Source organism: Dendrobates tinctorius, unplaced genomic scaffold (genome assembly GCF_039654945.1).
Source record: "Dendrobates tinctorius isolate UK_male_01 unplaced genomic scaffold, ASM3965494v1 ptg000377l, whole genome shotgun sequence".
NCBI lineage: Eukaryota > Metazoa > Chordata > Amphibia > Anura > Dendrobatidae > Dendrobates > Dendrobates tinctorius.
The window spans coordinates 3,514,558-3,539,025 of NW_027362043.1; positions in this window are offsets into that span (position 1 = coordinate 3,514,558).

A 24,468-nucleotide genomic window follows, 5' to 3' on the forward strand; every position below is an offset into this window, starting at 1 on the left:
CACTGGGGCTGCAGCATATACATCCCAGAGACATGAGGCTGCGATATCATCACCACAGGAGATGCTGGGGCTGCAGCATATACATTACAGGAGACATGAGGCTGCGAAATCATCACAGGAGACGCTGGGGCTGCAGCATATACAGTACATTACAGGAGACATGAGGCTGCGATATCATCACAGGAGACACTGGGGCTGCAGCATATACATCACAGAGACATGAGGCTGCGATATCATCATAGGAGACACTGGGGCTGCAGCATATACATCCCAGAGACATGAGGCTGTGATATCATCACAGAAGACGCTGGGGCTGCAGCATATACATCACAGGAGACATGAGGCTGCGATATCATCACAGGAGACACTGGGGCTGCAGCATATACATCCCAGAGACATGAGGCTGCGATATCATCACCACAGGAGATGCTGGGGCTGCAGCATATACATTACAGGAGACATGAGGCTGCGAAATCATCACAGGAGACGCTGGGGCTGCAGCATATACATCACAGAGACATGAGGCTGTGATATCATCACAGAAGACGCTGGGGCTGCAGCATATACATCCCAGAGACATGAGGCTGCGATATCATCACAGGAGACACTGGGGCTGCAGCATATACATCACAGAGACATGAGGCTGTGATATTATCACAGGAGACACTGGGGCTGCAGCATATACATCACAGAGACATGAGGCTGTGATATCATCACAGGAGACGCTGGGACTGCAGCATATACATCACAGGAGTCTTGAGGCTGCGAAATCATCACAGGAGATGCTGGGGCTGCAGCATATACATCACAGGAGACATGAGGCTGCGATATCATCACAGGAGACACTGGGGCTGCAGCATATACATCCCAGAGACATGAGGCTGCGATATCATCACCACAGGAGATGCTGGGGCTGCAGCATATACATTACAGGAGACATGAGGCTGCGAAATCATCACAGGAGACGCTGGGGCTGCAGCATATACAGTACATTACAGGAGACATGAGGCTGCGATATCATCACAGGAGACACTGGGGCTGCAGCATATACATCACAGAGACATGAGGCTGCGATATCATCATAGGAGACACTGGGGCTGCAGCATATATATCCCAGAGACATGAGGCTGTGATATCATCACAGAAGACGCTGGGGCTGCAGCATATACATCACAGGAGACATGAGGCTGCGATATCATCACAGGAGACACTGGGGCTGCAGCATATACATCCCAGAGACATGAGGCTGCGATATCATCACCACAGGAGACATGAGGCTGCGAAATCATCACAGGAGACGCTGGGGCTGCAGCATATACATCACAGAGACATGAGGCTGTGATATCATCACAGAAGACGCTGGGGCTGCAGCATATACATCCCAGAGACATGAGGCTGCGATATCATCACAGGAGACACTGGGGCTGCAGCATATACATCACAGAGACATGAGGCTGCGATATCATCACAGGAGACACTGGGGCTGCAGCATATACATCACAGAGACATGAGGCCGTGATATTATCACAGGAGACACTGGGGCTGCAGCATATACATCACAGGAGTCTTGAGGCTGCGAAATCATCACAGGAGATGCTGGGGCTGCAGCATATACATCCCAGAGACATGAGGCTGTGATATCATCACAGGAGAAACTGGGGCTGCAGCATATACATCCCAGAGACATGAGGCTGCGAAATCATCACAGGAGATGCTGGGGCTGCAGCATATACATCACAGAGACATGAGGCTGTGATATCATCACAGGAGACACTGGGGCTGCAGCATATACATCCCAGAGACATGAGGCTGCGATATCATCACCACAGGAGATGCTGGGGCTGCAGCATATACATTACAGGAGACATGAGGCTGCGAAATCATCACAGGAGACGCTGGGGCTGCAGCATATACAGTACATTACAGGAGACATGAGGCTGCGATATCATCACAGGAGACACTGGGGCTGCAGCATATACATCACAGAGACATGAGGCTGCGATATCATCATAGGAGACACTGGGGCTGCAGCATATACATCCCAGAGACATGAGGCTGTGATATCATCACAGAAGACGCTGGGGCTGCAGCATATACATCACAGGAGACATGAGGCTGCGATATCATCACAGGAGACACTGGGGCTGCAGCATATACATCCCAGAGACATGAGGCTGCGATATCATCACCACAGGAGATGCTGGGGCTGCAGCATATACATTACAGGAGACATGAGGCTGCGAAATCATCACAGGAGACGCTGGGGCTGCAGCATATACAGTACATTACAGGAGACATGAGGCTGCGATATCATCACAGGAGACACTGGGGCTGCAGCATATACATCACAGAGACATGAGGCTGTGATATCATCACAGGAGACGCTGGGGCTGCAGCATATACATCACAGAGACATGAGGCTGCGATATCATCACAGGAGACACCGTGGCTGCAGCATATACATCACAGAGACATGAGGCTGTGATATCATCACAGGAGACGCTGGGGCTGCAGCATATACATCACAGGAGACATGAGGCTGCGATATCATCACAGGAGACACTGGGGCTGCAGCATATACATCACAGAGACATGAGGCTGTGATATCATCATAGGAGACACTGGGGCTGCAGCATATACATCACAGAGACATGAGGCTGCGATATCATCACAGGAGACACTGGGGCTGCAGCATATACATCACAGAGACATGAGGCTGTGATATCATCACCACAGGAGATGCTGGGGCTGCAGCATATACATCACAGAGACATGAGGCTGCGATATCATCACAGGAGACACCGTGGCTGCAGCATATACATCACAGAGACATGAGGCTGTGATATCATCACAGGAGACGCTGGGGCTGCAGCATATACATCACAGGAGACATGAGGCTGCGATATCATCACAGGAGACACTGGGGCTGCAGCATATACATCACAGGAGTCTTGAGGCTGTGAAATCATTACAGGAGACACTGGGGCTGCAGCATATACATTACAGGAGACATGAGGTTGCGATATCATCACAGGAGACACTGGGGCTGCAGCATATACATCACAGAGACATGAGGCTGTCATATCATCATAGGAGACACTGGGGCTGCAGCATATACATCACAGAGACATGAGGCTGCGATATCATCACAGGAGATGCTGGGGCTGCAGCATATACATCACAGGAGACATGAGGCTGCGATATCATCACAGGAGACACTGGGGCTGCAGCATATACATCACAGAGACATGAGGCTGCGATATCATCACAGGAGATGCTGGGGCTGCAGCATATACATCACAGGAGTCTTGAGGCTGTGAAATCATTACAGGAGACACTGGGGCTGCAGCATATACATTACAGGAGACATGAGGCTGCGATATCATCACAGGAGACACTGGGGCTGCAGCATATACATCACAGGAGACATGAGGCTGCGATATCATCACAGGAGACACTGGGGCTGCAGCATATACATCACAGAGACATGAGGCTGTGATATCATCACAGTAGACACCGTGGCTGCAGCATATACATCACAGAGACATGAGGCTGTGATATCATCACAGGAGACGCTGGGGCTGCAGCATATACATCACAGGAGACATGAGGCTGCGATATCATCACAGGAGACACTGGGGCTGCAGCATATACATCACAGGAGTCTTGAGGCTGTGAAATCATTACAGGAGACACTGGGGCTGCAGCATATACATTACAGGAGACATGAGGTTGCGATATCATCACAGGAGACACTGGGGCTGCAGCATATACATCACAGAGACATGAGGCTGTGATATCATCATAGGAGACATGAGGCTGCGATATCATCACAGGAGACACTGGGGCTGCAGCATATACATCACAGAGACATGAGGCTGTGATATCATCACAGGAGATGCTGGGGCTGCAGCATATACATCACAGGAGTCTTGAGGCTGTGAAATCATTACAGGAGACACTGGGGCTGCAGCATATACATCACAGGAGACATGAGGCTGCGATATCATCACAGGAGACACTGGGGCTGCAGCATATACATCACAGAGACATGAGGCTGTGATATCATCACAGGAGACATGAGGCTGCGATATCATCACAGAAGACACTGGGGCTGCAGCATATACATTACAGGAGACATGAGGCTGCGATATCATCACAGGAGACACTGGGGCTGCAGCATATACATCACAGAGACATGAGGCTCCGATATCATCACAGGAGACACTGGGGCTGCAGCATATACATTACAGGAGACATGAGGCTGTGAAATCATCACAGGAGACACTGGGGCTGCAGCATATACATTACAGGAGACATGAGGCTGTGATATCATCACAGGAGACACTGGGGCTGCAGCATATACATCACAGAGACATGAGGCTGCGATATCATCACAGGAGACGCTGGGGCTGCAGCATATACATCACAGAGACATGAGGCTGTGATATCATCATAGGAGATGCTGGGGCTGCAGCATATACATCACAGGAGACGCTGGGGCTGCAGCATATACATCACAGAGACATGAGGCTGTGATATCATCACAGAAGACACTGGGGCTGCAGCATATACATCCCAGAGACATGAGGCTGCGATATCATCACAGGAGATGCTGGGGCTGCAGCATATACATCACAGAGACATGAGGCTGCGATATCATCACAGGAGATGCTGGGGCTGCAGCATATACTTCACAGGAGACATGAGGCTGCGATATCATCACAGGAGACACTGGGGCTGCAGCATATACATTACAGGAGACATGAGGCTGTGATATTATCACAGGAGACGCTGGGGCTGCAGCATATACATCACAGGAGACACTGGGGCTGCAGCATATACATCCCAGAGACATGAGGCTGTGATATCATCACAGGAGACGCTGGGGCTGAAGCATATACATCACAGGAGACACTGGGGCTGCAGCATATACATCCCAGAGACATGAGGCTGTGATATCATCACAGGAGACGCTGGGGCTGCAGCATATACATCACAGGAGACATGAGGCTGCGATATCATCACAGGAGACACTGGGGCTGCAGCATATACATCACAGGAGACATGAGGCTGCGATATCATCACAGGAGACACTGGGGCTGCAGCATATACATTACAGGAGACATGAGGCTGTGATATCATCACAGGAGACGCTGGGGCTGCAGCATATACATTACAGGAGACATGAGGCTGTGATATTATCACAGGAGACGCTGGGGCTGCAGCATATACATTACAGGAGACACTGGGGCTGTAGCATATACAGTCATGGCCAAAAGTATTGACACCCCTGCAATTCTGTCAGATAATACTCAGTTTCTTCCTGAAAATTATTGCAAACACAAATTCTTTGGTATTATTATCTTCATTTAATTTGTCTTAAATGAAAAAACACAAAAAGAATTGTCCTAAAGCCAAATTGGATATAATTCCACACCAAATATAACAAAGAGGGTGGACAAAAGTATTGGCACTGTTCGAAAAATCATGTGATGCTTCTCTAATTTGTGTAATTAACAGCACCTGTAACTTACCTGTGGCACCTAACAGGTGTTGGCAATAACTAAATCACACTTGCAGCCAGTTGACATGGATTAAAGTTGACTCAACCTCTGTCCTGTGTCCTTGTGTGTACCACATTGAGCATGGAGAAAAGAAAGAAGACCAAAGAACTGTCTGAGGACTTGAGAAACCAAATTGTGAGGAAGCATGAGCAATCTCAAGGCTACAAGTCCATCTCCAAAGACCTGAATGTTCCTGTGTCTACAGTGCGCAGTGTCATCAAGAAGTTTAAAGCCCATGGCACTGTGGCTAACCTCTCTAGATGTGGCCGGAAAAGAAAAATTGACAAGAGATTTCAATGCAAGATTGTGCGGATGTTGGATAAAGAACCTCCACTAACATCCAAACAAGTTCAAGCTGCCCTGCAGTCCGAGGGTACATCGGTGTCAACCCGTACTATCCGTCGGCATCTGAATGAAAAGGGACTGTATGGTAGGAGACCCAGGAAGACTCCACTTCTTACCCCGAGACATAAAAAAGCCAGGCTGGAGTATGCCAAAACTTACCTGAAAAAGCCTAAAACATTTTGGAAGAATGTTCTCTGGTCAGATGAGACAAAAGTAGAGCTTTTAGGGCAAAAGCATCAACATAGAGTTTACAGGAGAAAAAAGAGGCATTCAAAGAAAAGTACACGGTCCCTACAGTCAAACATGGCGGAGGTTCCCTGATGTTTTGGGGTTGCTTTGCTGCCTCTGGCACTGGACTGCTTGACTGTGTGCTTGGCATTATGAAGTCAGAAGACTACCAACAAATTTTGCAGCATAATATAGGGCCCAGTGTGAGAAAGCTGGGTCTACCTCAGAGGTCATGGGTCTTCCAGCAGGACAATAACCCAAAACACACTTCAAAAAGCACCAGAAAATGGTTTGAGAGAAAGCACTGGAGACTTCTAAGGTGGCCAGCAATGAGTCCAGACCTGAATCCCATAGAACACCTGTGGAGAGATCTAAAAATGGCAGTTTGGAGAAGGCACCCTTCAAATATCAGGGACCTGGAGCAGTTTGACAAAGAAGAATGGTCTAAAATTCCAGCAGAGCATTGTAAGAAACTCATTGATGGTTACCGGAAGCAGTTGGTCGCAGTTATTTTTGGCTAAAGGTTGTGCAACCAAGTATTAAGCTGAGGGTGCCAATACTTTTGTCCGGCCCATTTTTGGAGTTTTGTGTGAAATGATCAATGTTTTGCTTTTTGCTTCATTCTCTTTTGTGTTTTTTCATTTAAGACAAATTAAATGAAGATAATAATACCAAAGAATTTGTGTTTGCAATCATTTTCAGGAAGAAACTGAGTATTATCTGACAGAATTGCAGGGGTGTCAATACTTTTGGCCATGACTGTACATTACAGGAGACATGAAGCTGTGATATCATCACCACAGGAGATGCTAGTGCAGCTTTTCGTTTCATTGACAAATAAAAAACAAATTTATATTTTCTTGGTCTCTCATTGCATGGTGGATTATTGGCAGCACAGTTTCACTTTCACTTTTCCCATAAGTTTGCTTCTTATCTTCTCTAGTGGATCCACAGCAGGGCCGGACTGGGACTGAAAATCAGCCCTGGCACACCAACCAAAGCAGCCCACGTGCTATAATAATATTATATTATATATATATATATATATATATATATATATATACACACACACACACACACATACACACACACATACATTTTTTTTTTTAAATGGGAGGGTATCTTCAATACAACCTTTTCTCCTCAGTTTGTTAAATCAGAAATATCTGGGAATTCTACAGATCCACAGAAACATATTTTACATAGAACAGACGTCTTTAAAGTATGGTCCCACAGGATAAATTCACAACGCTTTTTTTGGTTGCAGGTTTGCGTGTGGTAATTCTGCTTCATATTGCCTTACTATAAAGGTGGATTGCTCTTACTTGAATCAACCACAAAGCTACCATTTGTAATTATATTAGCATTGCAGAAAAACAAGTGGTGGAAAACATACATGTACATCAAATAGTTTAGTACTGTAGCTGGAACTTCCCATCATAACACACGTGTAATAAACTTAACAGGAAGAAGTCATGATAAGAACAAATTTTTTTTTTATTAAGTTATAGTATTTCCACTACAAAAATTAAATATATAGTGAAAACACAATCTCAAAACATTGAGACAATGAAAAACATTAACCAAAAAAATCTGTGCAATCTTTGAGCAAACTTTGGTCTGCTGATTGAGGTATTTTACGTTATTAATTCACAAGATGAATAAAATATTCATTATTCATAAAAATGCAGCATGTCAGAAAAGATAAATAACATAAGAAAATTGCAATATACAGTGCCTTGCAAAAGTATTCGGCCCCCTGGAACTTTTCAACCTTTTGCCACATATCATGCTTCAAACATAAAGATACCAAATGTAAATTTTTGGTGAAGAATCAACAACAAGTGGGACACAATTGTGAAGTTGAATGAAATTTATTGCTTATTTTAAATTTTTGTGGAAATGCAAAAACTGAAAAGTGGGGCGTGCAATATTATTCATCCCCTTTACTTTCAGTGCAGCAAACTCACTCCAGAAGTTCACTTTGGACCTCTGAATGATCCAATGTCCTAAATGACTAATGATGATAAATATAGTCCACCTGTGTGTAATCAAGTCTCCGTATAAATGCACAAATCTGACCTTTATGGAAGAGTGGCAAGAAGAAAGCCATTTCTCAAAGATATCCATAAAAAATGTAATTTAAAGTTTGCAACAAGCCACCTGGGAGACACACCAAACATGTGGAAGAAGGTGCTCTGGTCAGATGAAACCAAAATCGAACATTTGACAACAAAGCCAAACGATATGTTTGGCATAAAAGCAACACAGCTAGGGATGGGCGAATCCTGAAATACTCGGAATCGCTAGACTCTAACGAGTCCGACTGGGAAACTCGCTATTCGTTGCGAGTCTAGCGAGTCCCATGTTAATGAATGGGGATGCGAGTATTGCAGCGATTCCTGTGCTGCCATTTTTTTTGTTCCGCTTACTTCCCGCATGTGGCTGTGCACGCCATGCGGAAAGTAAGCAGAACAATTGCGGATGGTACCCACGGTCCGGAGGAGAGGAGGAGACTGTCCTCCGGGCTTTGGGTACCATATCCCTGTAAAAAATAGAATTTAAAAAAAATATTGTTATTCTCACCCTCCGACGTCCCGCGCAGCCTTCCCGCCTCTCCACGCATCCGTTCCCAGTAGTCCTTTGTGAAAATGCCCGCGATGGCGTCCATTCTCGCGGGATCGCGAAGTCTCGCGGTCATTCGCGCGACGTCATCGCGAATCACCGCGAGACATCGCGATCCCGCGAGAACGGACATCATCGCGGGCATTTTCGCAAAGGATTACTGGGAACGGATGCGTGGAGAGGCGGGAAGGCTGCGCGGGACGTTGGAGGGTAAGAATAACACCATTTTTAATTTTTTTTTACATTTTATCTTTAACTACTGATGCCGCATAGGCGGCCTCAGTAGTAAAAAGTTGGTCACACTCGTCAAACACTATGTTTGACGAGTGTGACCAACCTGTCAATCAGTTCTCCAAGCGATGCTACAGATCGCTTGGAAAACGCTAGCATTTTGCAAGCTAATTACGCTTGCAAAATGCTAGTTTTTCCGCGGGAAAATCGCGGGAATTTAAAATGCGATTTTCCCGCGGAATGGAATTCCGGAATTCTCGCGGTAATTTCCGCGAGAGTTCCGGTACGTGTGCACTTAGACTTATTTGCATTGGACTCGTTACTGTGCGAGTAATCGCTTGGAAACTCGCAGAGTACCGACTCCTGCGAGTCCCCTACTACTCGCAGAGTAACGAGTCCTAACGAGTAGATTCGCCCATCCCTAAACACAGCTCATCACCCTGAACACACCATCCCCACTGTCAAACATGGTGGTGGCAGCATCATGGTTTAGGCCTGCTTTTCTTCAGCAGGGACAGGGAGAATGGTTAAAATTGATGGGAAGATGCCGGATGGAGCCAAATACATGACCATTCTTGAAGAAAACCTGTTGGAGTCTGCAAAAGACCTGAGACTGGGACGGAGATTTGTCTTCCAACAAGACAATGATCCCAAACAAAGCAAAATCTACAATGGAATGGTTCACAAATAAACCTATCCAGGTGTTAGAATGGCCAAGCCACAGTCCAGACCTGAATCCAATCGAGAATCTGTGGAAAGAGCTGAAAACTGCTGTTCACAAACAATCTCCATCAAACCTCACTGAGCTTGAGCTGTTTGCCAAGGAAGAATGGGCAAGAATTTCAGTCTCTCCATGTACAAAACTGATAGAGACATACCCCAAGCGACCTGCAGCTGTAATTGCAGCAAAAGGTGGAGCAACAAAGTATTAAGTTAAAAAGGCCGAATAATATTGCACGCCCCACTTTTCAGTTTTTGAATTTCCACAAAAATTTAAAATAGCCAATAAATTTCGTTCAACTTCACAATTGTGTCCCACTTGTTGTTGATTCTTCACCACAAATTTACATTTGGTATCTTTATGTTTGAAGCATGATATGTAGGAAAAGGTTGAAAAGTTCCAGAGGGCAGAATACTTTCGCAAGGCACTGTACTTTCAAGGGTTATCCAATACTCAGACAACCCTTTCTCAATTATTATATCTCACCATGTAAAATAATAACAGTCTACACTCCTCTCTGGTGCTGCTGCTGTTCCAGCAACATCGCTACTGAGTCTCCTGGGGCTTGCATGACATTATGTCGCATGAGCCTTGCAGTTAATAGGCTGCTTCACACTTACCTACTTTAGAGTAAACTGACATCCTGAAGAAGTGAGAACTGCTGCTGCTGCCCTCTCTGAATGTCAGTTACGTTAGAAAGTAAGAGTTCATTTGCCCATTATCAGCTGCTGACTAGTTGCAGGGCTTATGTGACAAAAGTTTGTTGCAAGCCCCAGGAGACCCAGTGCCGATGTTGCCGATTGGAATGTTGCCAACACCAGAGATGAGTTCAGGCTGTTATTATATTACATGGTGGAATATAGTAATTTAGAAGGGGTTATCTACTAGTGGTCAACCCCTTTAAAAACAAAAGTGCAATGCTTAGTCGTAAACACTCAAAATTATTTAGTCACATTCTTTGTAAACCACCGCCTTTTAGGGCTGATATACAGTATACTATAATGCTGTAGATAAGCCCCCCCATCCGACCTGCAAGATAAGACAAATAAGTTTTATTATACTCACTCAGACACCTGTGCAGGAGCGCGATGCCGGGTAGCCACGAACCAAGCAGGATGGCGACATCGCAAGAAGGGAGGCGCCGGACCTGGAGCTGCGACACCCATCGGACCGGACTGCATCGGACCGCCCCCCCAAATTTATTTTTCTTATCTTGCTACGGCCAAGAATTCCACTCATTCCATCTGATTAGTTTTTTGATTTTAAACGCCTCCAGTTTCCAGTTCAACTGCTATTTGCAATGTCTATTAACAAGGCTCAGGGACAGAACTTTAAAGTAGTATGGATCGATTTGCAATCTCCATGCTTTTTTCTCATGGTCAACTTTACGTGATCTGTTCAAGAGTCGGAACTGCCAAAAATCTGTTCATCTTTGCACCGAAAGGAAAAAACAAAAATCTTGAATGAGTTGAAAATAAAATACTATCAATACTTGGGTAATCAATTAGTTAATTTGTGTTACAAATCTGTAGTGTTGAATGTATGATGTGAAATGTTTTTATGAGCAATATAATCATTATAATTTGTTATAACTAACCAGAGTTGGTTACTATGCTCAGGCAACGCCGAGCTCTTCAGCTAGTTTTTAAATAAAAAAGTAAAAGTGTTTTGTTTCATTTATAATAAAGGATTTTTATTTCATATGTATATGGAGGTGCTGGGGCTGATATGTACAGGTGCTGGAGTCTGGTATATATGCAGGGGCGGCCTGGTGTGTACACAAGTGCTGGTGGAGATACATTGCTGGGGCTGGGTATATACAGGTGCTGGGACTGTTGTATATACAGGACCTGTATACACATCAGCCCCAACAACGTATATCCACCAGCACCTGAGAATACACACCAGACCCAGCATCTACATCCCCCCAGACCTTGTATATACATACACATCAGCGCAGGACGATGGCGGCCCCCCAGTCCTGCCCTGTATATACATCCACATCAGCGCAGGCAGACGGCGGCCCCCCAGTCCCTGTATATACATCCACACTGGCAGATGACAGCCCCCCCAGCCCTGCATATATATATATATCCATCACATCAGTGCACCCCCTAGCCTCTTTTAACTCACCCTCGGCCCAAAAACGCTTTGAATGAACTTCAGCCTGCCCTGAGCCCAGCGCGCGGGGGTAGGAGTGGAGTCACGCACAGCAGCTCCCACTGCCCAGACTCCTCTGGTCCCTGGATAAATTCCTGCTTCCTGGCCTGGGTCGGTGAACGCGGCCGCGGCGACGCCATTGATAGGCCAGTGTCTGACGGAAGAGCATAGCAGAGGCGTGCTCTTTCCGGCTCTCCGGTGCTGATCACTCTCCCTGGGTCTGCGCTGCCTCCCTGCTGCTGCTAAGGATGTTTGCTTACCAGCTGCAGGCTGCAGCAGTGACGTCATGTCTATAGTGCTTGTAACTGTTGCAGCCAATCAATAGACCGGGGAAGCAATGAATAAACTATGTAGTACGTGTTTCAGACCTCTGTAACACAGCCTTATGAGGAGCGGAAGAAAATGTATGGGGAAATGAAGACGTTCGTGAGGCCGTGAGCCCACCGACTGAGAGATGGGTGGGAAACAATATGGCTCCGGAAAGCTTGCCACCCTGCTTTCCCAGACTCCTGCATGGCAATTATGACTATAAATAATCCTAGTACCCTCCTGGAAGAGCAGAGTAATGCGGCCTTTTTGTAGCAGTATTTTTTATGAGTCACATCACATCATGGGTCGCCCTGAGCTTGCCACCCAGCTTTCCCAGACTCCTGCATGGCAATTATTAATTATGATGTGATGTGAGTGACTCATAAAAAATACTGCTACAAAAAGTCTGCATTACTCTGCTCTACCAGGACAGGAGTCCTGGTAGAGCAGTAATGCAGCCTTTTTGTAGCAGTATTTTTTATGAGTCAGACAGAGTCACTCACTCACATCATGGGCCAGGCCAGCCCCAGAGCCAGCCCAGGGCAGTATTTTTTATGAGTCAGACAGAGTCACACTCACATCATCATGGGCCAGGCCCAGCGCCAGCCCAGGGCAGTATTTTTTATCAACAGAGTTACTCACATCATCATGGGCCCGCCAGTGCCAGGCAGCCCAGCCCCAGGGCGACTCCTCGCCAAGTCCGACTCTCCCAGACGCCCACCCACGCCAAGCGCTGCCTCATTACAAATGGCCGCGGCCGCCAAGTTTCCTCTGCTCCTGCTGCGGTCCGGGGGCGGGGACTTGTCAGCGTCACCACGTCGCGTCACGTTTTTAACCCCCGCTGCCTGCCGCCTTGCCAGAAAATTTAAAGGGTCGGCGGCAGGAAAAAAGAGGCCGATCCGCCGCCGCCGCCAGCGGCCCATCACCTTTTGAAAATGGCGGCCCAGCGGGAAAATGCCCGGTTGGGTAAGTGGCCAATCCGGGCCTGATCAACAGCTTTTTTCCACAAGCCAACAAAGGAGTTGTGACTGTCACAACTGTAGAAGGCGAGTACAGCCGGTGTTTTATTTTTCCTTTTATACCGGATAAGACCCTATTGTCTTTCCAGCCTTCATTTGCTCGTACATCCAGGCACAGTAAGGGCTGGAAAAGAGTCGGTCACCTTAATAATAATAATAAATTTTATTTCTATAGCGCCGACATATTTCGCAGCACTTTACATTTCAGAGGGGATTTGTACAGACAATACACATTACAGCATAACAATAATCACATAGATTATTACAAATACCAAGAGGAATGAGGGCCCTGCTCGCAAGCTTACAGTCTATGAGGAAAAAGGTAGACACGAAAGGTGGGTGGTAACAATTGCCCTGATTGTTTGGACCAGCCATAATGTTAAGTGTGTAACAGTACAGACACAGAGGGCTAATGGATGCATAAAGCATGTGGGAACATGATGCGGGGAACCTGCTTATGGTAAAACTTTTGACTGTGCCACCCAGGGATAAATTAGGTTAATGTGTTGAGGTGGTAGGCCAGTCTGAATAAATGCGTTTTTAGGGAACGCTTAAAATTGTGGGGATTGGGGACTAATCGTATTGACCTGGGAAGTGCATTCCAAAGAATTGGCGCAGCACGTGTAAAGTCTTGGAAACGGGAGTGGGAGGTTCTGATTATTGAAGATGCTAACCTCAGGTCATCAGCAGAATGGAGGGCATGGGTAGGGTGGTATACTGAAATGAGGGAGGAGATGTAGGGTGGTGCTGAGCCATGGAGAGCTTTGTGGGTGAGGGTAATAAGTTTGTACTGGATTCTGGAGTGGATGGGTAGCCAGTGTAAAGACTGGCACAAGGTAGAGGCATCGGTGTAACGACTGGTGAGGAATATAATCCTGGCTGCAGCATTCAAGACAGATTGGAGAGGGGAGAGTTTGGTAAGAGGGAGACCGATTAGAAGAGAGTTACAATAGTCGAGACGAGAATGAATAAGAGAAACAGAAAGAGTTTTTGCAGAGTCAAAAGTAAGAAAAGGTCGAATTCTAGAAATGTTTTTGAGGTGCAGATAACAAGAGCATTCCAGTGATTGGATGTGGGGGGCAAAGGAAAGCTCGGAGTCAAGTATGACCCCAAGACAGTGGGCATGTTGCTGGGGAGTAATAGTGGAACCACACACGGAAATTGCAATGTCGGGAATAGGTACATTAGTAGAGGGAGGAAACACAAGGAGTTCACTCTTTGACAGGTTCAGTTTCAGATATAGTGAGGACATGATGTTAGACACAGCGTTTAGACAATCGCCAGTGTTTTCTAGAAAGGATGGCGTGATGTCAGGAGAAGAAGCATATAATTGGGTGTCATCAGCATAGAGATGGTACTGGAAACCAAATCTACTGATTGTTTGACGAATAGGGGCAGTGTACAAGGAGAAGAGGAGGGGGCCTAGAACCGATCCTTGAGGAACCCCAACAGTAAGGGGAAGGTGAAAGGAGGAGGAACCGGCAAAAGATACAGTAAAGGAGCAGTCAGAGAGATAGGAGGAGAACCAGGAGAGAACGGTGTCCTTGAGGCCAGTGGAACGGAGCATAGTGAGGAGAAGCTGATGATCCACAGTGTCGAATGCTGCAGAGAGATCCAAGAGAATTAGCATGAAGTAATGACCATTTGATTTAGCTGTTAGTAGATCATTAGATACTTTAGTGAGGGCAGTTTTAGTAGAGTGTAAAGAGCAGAAACCGGATTCGAGAGGGTTGAAAAGAGAGTTATCAAATAGATAGCGGATAAGACGGGAGTGGACCAGGCGTTCCAGGAGTTTAGAGATGAAGGGAAGATTAGAGACAGGTCTATAGTTAGCGGCACAGTTTTGGTCGAGGGATGGATTTTTAAGTAGTGGATGTATGATGGCATGCTTAAATGAGGAGGGAAAGATACCAGAAGAGAGAGAGGTTAAATATTTTAGTTAGGTGAGTGGTGACAGCAGGGGAAAGTGTTGTGAGTTCATTTTCCCCTTCACCATTGAGGTCTGATGAACTCCCTCTTCTGGTGAAGGAAGGTAGTGAGGCTGATTACAAAGCACCTGAGCAGAATGATGATGACTGGGTGACTGGAATTGCTGACTGGATATAAGGCAGCCGACGCCCTTCTGCCTTGCGGGTGATTACTCTGAGGGATCCTTGGAGACCAGTCTGATTCCTGCTCCTCAAAAGCTAAGTTTTCTGCTCTACTTTTTGCATTTGTGTTTTGGTTTTGTTTTGCCTTGTTTTTCTGGATTTCTGCCTTTCCCTGCTGGGTGAGCTGAATTCCTTTTTGCTCTGTCTTCAGAAAATACCTGAGTACTGATATAGTCTTTTTGAAGCCTAGCGTCTTCATGGCTTTTTTCCTTATCAGTCTGTTGGCTCTTGGTTTTGAGAGGGTTTTGGCGGATTGCAGACAGTAGCTTTTCTATTCTGTTCTATTTAGTTAGCTTGGGCCCCATCATTTGCTCAGCCTATCTTTCTATGTGTGTGAGTGTTTTTTCATCTTGCTTCACCGTCATTATATGTTGGGGGCTGCCTATTGCTTTGGGGTCTGATCTGGGGCAGTTTAGATTTCCCTTTCTGTCTTTAGGCTATGTAGTTCTCCGGCTGTGATCGAGGGGTCTAGGGCACCGTAGGAACCTCCCACGGCTACTGCTAGTTGTTGTTGTTAGGTTCAGGGGTCTGCAATCCGATAGCTGCCAAATTCTCTGATTTTCTGGACTTAGCTAGTATTTCTGTTTTTGCCTCCTACGGTGACTCATTCATAACAAAATCACCCGCCATACCGCAGATCCTAGGGTACTCAATAGCAGGAAAGAATTGTAAAAAAACAAAAGTGTATATTCTTTCCTCTATATCTCTGAGGCCGTAGGGGGAATTTTTTTTTTCTCTCTCAATGGAGATAAAGCAATTGTCTGATCGTGTGGAGCAGCTCGCTGCGGAAGTGCGGGGAATTTCCGCCTACCTTGCTCATTCACATGCTGCTGAACCAAAGATCCCTACTCCTGATGTGTTTTTTGGGGATCGGTCTAAATTTTTGAATTTCAAAAATAATTGTAAATTATTTTTTGCCTTGAAGCCTATCTCGTCAGGGAGCTCTGCGCAGCAGGTTAAAATTGTCATCTCTTTGCTGCGTGGCGATCCCCAGGATTGGGCATTTTCTTTGAAACCAGATGATCCTATTCTGACTAATGTGAATGCATTTTTTCAAGCCTTGGGGTTGTTGTATGACGAACCTAATGCTATTGATCAGGCTGAAAAGACCCTGCTGGCATTGAGCCAGGGTCGTGATTCTGCAGAATTGTACTGTCAAAAATTCCGAAAGTGGGCGGTCCTTACTACCTGGAAAGATAATACCTTGGCAGCTCTCTTTCGGAAGGGTTTGTCAGAAGCCGTAAAAGATACTATGGTGGGATTTCCTGTTCCCTCTGGTCTTGACGATTCTATGTCATTAGCCATTCAGGTTGATCGGCATTTACGTGATCGCAGGACTGCACGAGAGGTGTTGCCACCTGTTGAACAAGTGTCTGAACCTATGCAATGTGATAGAGTTTTGTCCAGGGAGCAACGTCAGGAGTTCAGAAGGCGTAATAAGCTGTGTTTTTTTGTGGAGATGCCTCGCATATTATTTCTGTCTGTCCTAAACGAGAGAAACGTTTTGCACACACGTTTTCTGTGGGTGGTGTTCAATCTAAGTTTCTTCTGGCAATTACTCTGATCTGCTCCCTGTCCACATTTTCCGCCAAGGCTTTTGTGGATTCGGGAGCAGCCCTGAACCTAATGGACTTGGATTTTGCTAAACGTTGTGGATTTCCGATGACACCTCTGCGGACGCCTATCCCTTTGAAGGGGATTGATGCTACTCCTTTCGCGAAAAATAAACCTCATCACCCCAGACCATCAAGAAAATTGCAGATTTTTGGTGTTGCATAATTTGCATGATACCATTGTTCTGGGGTTTCCCTGGTTGCAAATTCATAATCCAGTTTTGGATTGGAAATCTGTGTCTGTGGTGAGTTGGGGTAGTCGGTGTGCCCTTAGTGAGGCTCCGGTTTTTTCCACCTCTCCTCAGTCGCATGATGTTCCTGATTATTTGGCGGACTTTTATGATGTATTTAGTGAGAATGAGTCTGCGTCTTTGCCTCCTCATAGGAGTTATGCCTGTGCAATTGGGCTGAGCCCGGGGTGTAAATTTCCTAAGGTTCGGCTCTTCAATTTATCTGTACCCGAGCACGAGGCTATGCGATCCTATATTAAGGAGGCGTTGGAGAAGGGTCATATTAGACCATCCTCTTCACCCTTAGGTGCCGTTTTTTTTTTCGTGGCCAAAAAGGATGGTTCATTAAGGCCTTGTATTGATTATCGTGCCCTCAACAAAATTACTGTTAAATATCTGTATCCGTTACCCCTGATTTCGGATCTATTCTCCAGAGTTAAAGGTGCTTGCTGGTTTACCAAGCTTGACCTCAGGGGGCATATAATCTTATCCGCATTAAGCATGGGGATGAATGGAAGATGGCGTTTAATACTCCGGAGGGACATTTTGAGTACCTGGTGATACCTTTTGGGCTCACTAATGCCCCTTCTGTCTTCCAGTGCTTCATGAACGACATTTTCCGAGACTTTGTGGATAAATTTTTGATTATCTATCTGGATGATATTGTGATCTTCTCCAAGGATTGGGATTCTCATGTGGAACATGATCGGACTGTGTTCCGGATCTTGAGGGAGAATTCCCAGTATGTCAAAGGATCGAAATGCCTTTTTGGGGTACAGAGGATTTCATTTTTGGGATTTATTTTGTCTCCGTCAACTATTGAAATGGACCCGGCCAAGGTACAGGCCATTTATGATTGGGTTCAGCCCACTTCTTTGAAGGCCCTCCAGAAGTTTTTGGGTTTTGCTAATTTTTATCGGAAATTTATAGCAAAATTTTCTAGTATTGCCAAGCCATTGACTGATCTGACTAAAAAGGGTGCTGATGTGTTGAATTGGTCTCCGGAGGCTGTTTCTTCCTTTCAGGAGCTGAAGCGAAGATTCACTTCTACCCCGGTTTTGCGGCAACCTGATGTCTCACTCCCGTTCCAGGTAGAGATGGACGCTTCTGAGATTGGTGCAGGAGCTGTTTTGTCCCAAAAGGATCCTGTAACATCTAAAATGAATCCCTGTGCTTTCTTTTCCCGAAAGTTCTCTCCATCTGAACGTAACTATGATGTGGGGAATCGGGAACTGTTAGTCATGAAATGGGCATTTGAGGAGTGGAGACATTGGTTGGAGGGAGCTAAACACAAAGTCGTGGTCCTCACTGACCACAAGAATTTGATTTACCTGGAGTCGGCCAAACGCTTGAACCCTAGACAGGCTAGGTGGGCCTTGTTTTTTACTCGTTTTGATTTTGTGGTCTCTTTTCTTGCTGGCACTAAGAATGTCAAGGCAGACGCCCTCTCTAGGAGCTTCTTTGCTGATTCTCCTGTGGTGACCAAGCCTGCTACCATCTTAGGCGAAGGGTTAGTTCTTTCTGCCATCTCGCCCGATTTGAGACGTGCTCTGGAAGAGTTCCAGGAGGACAAACCTGAGCGTTGTCCCAGTGGAAAGTTGTATGTTCCTGACCAGTGGAAGAGGAGAGTGATGTCTGAAGTTCATTGCTCTGCATTGGCTGGTCATCCAGGTATTTTTGGTACTAGAGATCTGGTGAGTCGGTCTTTTTGGTGGCCCGCCTTGTCTCGTGATGTCAGGAATTTTGTGCAGTCTTGTGGGACTTGCTCCCGGTCTAAACCTTGTTCTCGCTCTAGTGGGTTGTTGATGCCTTTGCCGGTCCCCAGGAGGCCATGGACGCATATTTCAATGGATTTTATTTCTGATATGCCTGTCTCTCAGAGAATGACTGTTATTTGGGTGATTTGTGATAGATTCTCAAAGATGGACCTTGGAGTCGTATTTGAGATGTTTTATTTCCGCTGATCAGGATGATTGGGTTTCATTTTTGCCCTTGGCCGAATTTGCTTTAAATAATAGAGCTAGTTCTGCCACTTTGATGTCACCTTTTTTTTGTAACTTTGGGTTTCATCCTCGATTTTCTTCAGGGCAGGTGGAGCCTTCTGCCTGCCCAGGTGTTGACATTGTGGTGGAGAAAATGCACCAGATCTGGGACCAAGTGGTGGATAAGTTATCTCTCTCCCAGGAAAAGGCCCAGCGGTTTTCCAACCGACATAGGACCATTGGTCCCCAGTTTAAGGTTGGTGATATGGTTTGGTTATCATCAAAAAATATCGCTATGAAGGTGGCTTCTCCTAAGTTTAAGCCTAGATTTATTGGACCTTACAAGATTTTGGAGATTATTAATCCAGTCTCTTTTCGTTTGGCTCTTCCTGTCACATTTAAAATTCATAATGTGTTCCATAAATCTTTGTTGAAGAGGTTTGTTGAACCTGTTGTTCCGGGGGTGGCACCTCCAGACCCTGTATTGGTTGAAGGTAACATGGAATATGAGGTAGAGAAAATACTGGATTCCCGTCTGGCTAGACGGAGACTCCAGTATTTGGTTAAGTGGAAGGGTTATGGTCAGGAGGATAATTCCTGGGTCTCTGCCTCTGATATTCATGACAAAAGATTGGTGCATGCCTTTCATCGGGCTCACCCTGATCGCCCTGGTGGCGTGGATGAGGGTTCGATGACCCCTCCTCAAGAGGGAGGTACTGTTGTGAGTTCATTTCCCCCTTCACCATTGAGGTCTGATGAACTCCCTCTTCTGGTGAAGGAAGGTAGTGAGGCTGATTACAAAGCACCTGAGCAGAATGATGATGACTGGGTGACTGGAATTGCTGACTGGATATAAGGCAGCCGACGCCCTTCTGCCTTGCGGGTGATTACTCTGAGGGATCCTTGGACACCAGTCTGATTCCTGCTCCTCAAAAGCTAAGTTTTCTGCTCTACTTTCTACATTTGTGCTTTGGTTTTGTTTTGCCTTGTTTTTCTGGATTTCTGCCTTTCCCTGCTGGGTGAGCTGAATTCCTTTTTGCTCTGTCTTCAGAAAATATCTGAGTACTGATATAGTCTTTTTGAAGCCTAGTGTCTTCAGGGCTTTTTTCCTTATCAGTCTGTTGGCTCTTGGTTTTGAGAGGGTTTTGGCGGATTGCAGACAGTAGCTTTTCTAGTCTGTCCTATTTAGTTAGCTTGGGCCCCATCATTTGCTCAGCCTATCTTTCAATCTGTGTGAGTGTTTTTTCATCTTGCTTCACAGTCATTATATGTTGGGGGCTGCCTATTGCTTTGGGGTCTGCTCTGGGGCAGTTTAGATTTCCCTTTCTGTCTTTAGGCTATGTAGTTCTCCGGCTGTGATCGAGGGGTCTAGGGCACCGTAGGAACCTCCCACGGCTACTGCTAGTTGTTGTTGTTAGGTTCAGGGGTCTGCAATCCGATAGCTGCCAAATTCTCTGGTTTTCTGGACTTAGCTAGTATTTCTGATTTTGCCTCCTACGGTGACTCATTCATAACAGGAAAGGGACTGGAGGAGTTGTGACGGAAATGGATCACTGGTGCAAGTGGTTGGGCAAGAAGATGCAAGGAGACTGCTTACTTCTTCTTTGACTGGTTCAAAATCAGAGAGTGAGCTAGATGCAGTGAGTGCATGGTATGAGGTGATTGGGAGATAATTTCCTGTCAGATCTGGTCAATTTTTTCTTTGAAGTAATTGGCCAGATCGTCAGCTCGGAGCTCCGTGGTTGGGGCCTGTACTCTTGGGTTGAGTAGAGAATGAAAAGTGTGAAAGAGACGTTTAGGGTCATTGGACAGTGAGGTGATGAGGGTGTTGAAATAGGTTTGTTTTGAGAGGTGAAGGGCAGTGTTGTATGTTCTAAGCATAAACTTATAATGGATGAAATCTTCGTGTAGATTGGATTTTCTCCACAGACGTTCGGCACACCTGGAGCACTGCTGCAGGAAACTTGTTTGCAGGGTATGCCAGGGTTGTCGCCGTCTGTGTTGTGGTGTTCTATTTATAGGGGGTGCAAATTCATCTAAGGCACTTTGAAGTGTTTCATTGTAATACTTCAATGCAGTATCAGGACATGAGAGGGAGGAGATAGGGGCCAATGAAGACTGCAAGTTCTTCATAAGTTTCTGGGTGTTAATGGCCTGTATGTTTCTATAAGTATGGACAGTGGGGGTGACCTGAGCAGCCTGGAAGTTTTTGATAGAGAATGAAAGAAGATTGTGGTCAGAGAGGGGAGTTTGCAAAATCATCCACTGCACAAAGCCGAGAGAAGACCAAGTCGAGGGAGTTTCCGTCTTCATGTGTTGGAGAATTAGTAAGCTACGAAAGGCCAAACGAGGAGGTTAGAGCTAAAAGGTGAGTAGCAGATGGGGAGAGGGGAAGAGCAATGGGGATGTTGAAATCTCCCATGATGAGGGTAGGGATGTCACAGGAGAGAAAATGTGGAAGCCAAGTGGCAAAATGATCCAGGAACTGTTGACAAGGGCCGGGAGGACAATACACCACTGCCACTCGCATGGAGAAGGGGGTGTAGAGTCTGACGGCATGGACCTCAAAAGAAGGTAAGACTAGTGAGGGTAGTTGAGGGATAACCTGAAAGGTACATTTTGGTGATAGGAGGAGACCAACGCCATCACCTGCTCTATTGTCTGATCTTGGGGTATGAGAGAAGTGTAGTCCCCCGTATGAAAGATCAGCAGCAATGGTAGTGTCTGACTGCTGGATCCAGGTTTCAGTAAGAGCCAGACGGTTAAGAGAATTAGAAAGGAAAAAGTCATGAATGAAGGAGAGTTTGTTACACACTGAGCGAGAATTTCAAAGTGCACAATTAAGAGAGACAGATGGCATGCAGGGAATATTAATAAGATTAGAGGGGTTTCTGGGTGTAGCAGTTGGGGGGTTTGACTTTCTGCAACATGGGGGACCAGGAGTGTAGAGAGTTAATGCCAGGGCAGTGGATGTGTGTGAATGCAGTGGCCAGAATATAAATTACACAAATGCATATGGTATATATTTTTTGCAATACAGATGAACAGGGAGTAGATATATTTAAATGTCTTACCTGTCTGTTGCCTTGTCTAACTGCCATGTTATAACTGCCTCGTACTTTGATACATGTACTTCGATTACATGTGCATAAATGCCCCCTGCATAAATGCTCCCCCAAGCTATGTCTGAATATAAAGGAGGCTAAGGCTTAGATCTCCTTTTCTTTTGCTCTCTCTCTTCTCGTTAATCAATCAAACTAAATTGAGACAGCAGGACCCAATAAATGTTGTGGTCAGATAAACAGATGTCCAGCACTACATGGATCATAAAGCACTTTGAAAAGTTTCTTCTTGACCTCACAACATAAGGGGACAAGCAGAGTAAGTTGAAATAACTAGATACCAGATATAAGCTTGCATAATTGAAAACACATATATAGCATTCAGGATTAACTGCTTGCTGACATTGAATGGAGTGGAGAAACACAGGAGTTGATTCAGAGCAGAGACTGAAAGAGCTGGTTACCAGATATAAGCTTGCATAGTTGAAAACACCTTCTCCCCACGGCATTGTTGAGGCCGGCATGACAATGGGTTGGAGTAGGTGCAGGCATTAATTAGTGGGATGGCTCTTTGTGGGGTCATTTATATGGGCAGGTTAGGAGTGGGGCCTCCTCAGTTCCCGCTCTCTGGGGTCGAGTCTGGTCACCCTACCCGCACTGCTCACCATGTCTGATGTGGAAGGGGTCCTGGAGAGCCTCCGGGCTGCAGCACTGTCACAGCCCCATGGCTGGCTGGAGAGGCAGGTAGTCGGCATCATCGGTGGGGGAGCAGGGTTGGCTGCGGAAGTTTCCTTACGCGAACGACGTCCCTGTTGGGTGAGGCCCCTGAAGCGACTATTGCCGGATGCAGCTCCCTGGACTCAGCGAAGGCACAGAAGCCCCTCTGGGGACCCTCCAGGCCAGGCACCAGTCAGGAAATGCACCAGCAGGCCTCGGTCTGGGAGGAATCCTACTGCCAAGCAGGGTCCGGTGGGGTGGGCAGGCCTTCACCTTGGTGTGTGTTGGGGGTGTAGCCAGCACACGCCAGGCATCATGGGACAAGTGAAGTCATGGTGGATTGCCGGTGCGATGCTCCTGTCGGGCGGCCCACCTCTTTAGCACAGACTGACAGCGGGATTAGACTGGGCATTTTGGTGGCAGGCAGTATGCACCTGTTGTAGGAGTTACCGGCCCTTTCACTCCCCTCAGCCGAGTGCTCCCCTGCTCCAGCTGGAGGTTTTATGGCGGCCTCATCCCCTTTGCTGCAGAGCGGATCGAACAGCGAGCTGTGTGTTGCAGGGTCCTCAGCGCAGGCACAGCTTGCTGGTTCGGGATATCTATCGGGATCCCCTCTTTCCTGTGTGGCATGGGTTCCCAGAGTATCGTCATCCACGGGGGCACCGCGCTTTAGGCATCAGGCACTGGAAGGCACAGCGAGTCGGGTCAGTGTTGTTACACCGCTCCGTCATACTCACCCGGCCTCCGATCCCATGCCGCAGCCGGCCTCCGCTCCCAGGCCGCAGCCTCTCTCCACCCGACGGCCACATCGGTCACCTCTGACGGGCTCGCGGCCGATGCCATCCCTGCATGCAATGCGCATGTGCCATAGGCCGCGGCCGCGCCTCCCTGCTGCTTCTTGTGCTCCGGCTGTGCCCTGACCCGGAAGCACCTTCGAATCAATGGCAGACCAGACGGGGCTATATCAGGCCGCTTCCCCTTGAGGGAGGTGCCTGATCGTTGCGCTACCTTGCACACTGGGCCCTGCTTCCTCCTGTGCTCTCTACAGTCTCTCGGTGCCATCCTCAGTGTTTCCTGCAGCAGCCTCGCAGCATGTCTTCCGTGTTCGCTAACAGTTATTCTCAGTCCTGCTCCAGTGTTCCTGTTTCCTCTGTCTCCTGCCTCCGGTGTTTCTCAGTCTTGCTCCAATGTTCCTGTTTCCTCCGTCTCCTGCCCCCGGTGTTCCAGTTCCATCCTGTTCCAGTCCTGCCGTCCTACTCCAGTCCTGTCTCCGGTGTTCCTGTTCCATCCTGTTCCAGTCCTGTCGTCCTACTCCAGTCCTGCCTCCGGTGTTCCAGTTTCATCTTGCTCCAGTCCTCACATCCTCCTTTATTCCTGTCTTCTATGTTCCAACTCTGTCCTGTCATCTACACTTCAGTTCCTCCACGTTCCAGTCTATAGTCTTACTCCATTCCTGTCTCCTGTGTACCAGCCCTGTTCTGTCATCTACACTTCAGTCCCACTGTCCTA